The 2,213-nt window shown below is 54.4% G+C and overlaps 1 pseudogene; it reads left to right on the forward strand.

Moving 5' to 3' along the window:
- The first annotated feature begins 1,012 nt into the window (after positions 1-1,012).
- Positions 1,013-1,992, forward strand: LOC123925258 (annotated as a pseudogene).
- The last annotated feature ends 221 nt before the right edge of the window (positions 1,993-2,213 follow it).

Genomic DNA, 2,213 nt, shown 5'->3' on the forward strand with positions numbered 1-2,213 from the left:
ACTCCGGGACAACGCAGTTGCCATGCCTGCCACACTCAGCCCTGTGAAGAGAGAAGCAGTCGTGACACCCAGAAGCACAGAGCAATGCGCGAACCCCTCAGCTCCAAGAACAAGCTTCACGCAGGGGGGCCCAGTCAGTTCCTGTCACCCCTAAAGCCAAAAACCCTTCTTCAGACCCTGACGAACACACACACACCCTGATGGCTTTGGACTCCACGCCAGGGGCCTGTAGGTGCCGCCACACCTCTGCAGCAACAGCGTGTTCCATGGATACAGAGTCCTTTCGCACAGGAGCCCTGAAGCTGAACGAGCCAGCCTGGCCCTGAATTCAAAGCAACACCGTTCTCCGGAAAAGCATACTCCCCGGAACAGCGCACTCAAAGAGAGAAGCTTGGATGAGAGAGGAAGCGGCCCGCTTCCTGACAGGGGACCTTCCGGGCTGAGGGGCTGGCCTCTGCCACCTCAGCACCTGGTGTCCTACCTGGGGAAGCGGTTTGCTACCTCAGAGTGTGTGTGAATGCCTGAGGTAAAGTCCCTCTGACTCCCTGTGAGAAAGAAGTCAGTGTGGGATGCCAACACCGTCCCCGCACACGTTGCTCCACGGAGGAGGATGCCTTCTCAAAGCTGAGCCTGGATAATGAGAGAGAGAACCAGAGCCTTACCTCCAAGAAACAAGCCTGAAGCCGAGCTGCCTTTCACGTGCAGGCCTCTCTCGGGAAGAGAGAAAGAGTCGCGCCTGTGTGTTGGTGTGGTAGCCTGAGGAAGGTTCCTGGTGCTCGGGTCAGAGGACATCTGAGAAGGCTCTCCTTCACTGGGCCTCACAGAAACTCTGCACAAGGGAGTTGAAACCGGCTCCCGCTGCTACCTTGACTGTGGGTCGCACAGCAGAAGACACACTGCAGGTCTAAGTGGGCGGGAGTACTTCTGACAGCATCCCCGCTTCACTCAGCCTGACCTGAGGTGTCGGTCAGCCCCACTGGAGCAAGCTTTAGGAAGGCACCATGCTGCATACATGTCTCGTGGAGAGGACAGGACTTGGAGGTGCCCTGGGCAGGGAGGCCTGCCCCATTCCAGAGGAGGGGGAGGGCTAGGAGCCGGGGAGGGAGTGGTCGAAGCGGAAAGCAAGTGCCACAGGAGTACTTCGAGAAGACGCAGTTACTTTGCCGGGAATCTGGCATTGGGTGGTGCAGCTGGGGCCACATCCTTGTGCTTTGTGTATCCTCTTGATTTTGCCCGTACCCGCCTAGCAGCCGATGTGGGCAAAGCCAGAGCTGAAAGGGAATTCAGAGGCCTCGGTGACTGCCTGGTTAAGATCTACAAATCTGGTGGCATTAGGGTCCTGTACCAAGGCTTCAATGTGTCTGTGCAGGGTATTATCATCTACCGAGCCGCCTACATCGGTATCTATGACACCGCCAAGGGAATGCTTCCAGATCTCAAGAATACTCACATCTTCATCAGCAGGATGATCGCACAGTCTGTCACAGCGGTTGCTGGGTTGACTTCCTATCCGTTTGACACTGTTCACCGCCGAATGATGATGCAGTCTGGGCGCAAAGGGACTGACATCATGTACACAGGCACAGTGGATTGCTGGAGGAAGATCACACGCGATGAAGGCGCCAAAACGTTTTTCAAGGGGCCTGGTCCAATGTTCTCCGCGGCATGGGTGGTGCTTTCGTGCTGGTCTTGTATGATGAAATCAAGAAGTTCACATAAGTTATTTCCGAGCCTTCTCCCCCCTTCTTACCCCCACCCCACCCCCGGGAACAGGCATGTTGTATGATAGAACATATCCTGAGCATTCTTGACAGACTGTTGGCTGTCTGTTTATCGATGGCAACTTTCACTGGTTAAACAGGAAGCAATAATACCTGAGCAGTTTTCTCTTAAAGCCATTTCCACGATGATGGGACTCAATTATATTTTTTTATTTCAGTCACTCCTGATAAATTTGAAGAAATAAAAAATATCTGAAATTTAAAAAAAAAAGACGCAGTTGCCCTGCCTGCCACCCTCAGTCCCACAAAGAGAGAAGCAGACACCCAGAAGCACAGAGCAAGGCGCGAACCCCTCAGCTCCAAGAACGAGCTTCACGCAGGGGGGCCCAGTCAGCCCTGGTCACACCTAAAGCCAAAAACCCTTCTCTCAGATGTCAAGAACGCACATACACCCAGATGGCTTTGGCCTCCACCCCAGGGACCAGTGGGTGC

This window comes from Meles meles, chromosome 14, assembly GCF_922984935.1.
Source record: "Meles meles chromosome 14, mMelMel3.1 paternal haplotype, whole genome shotgun sequence".
Taxonomy (NCBI): Eukaryota; Metazoa; Chordata; class Mammalia; order Carnivora; family Mustelidae; genus Meles; species Meles meles.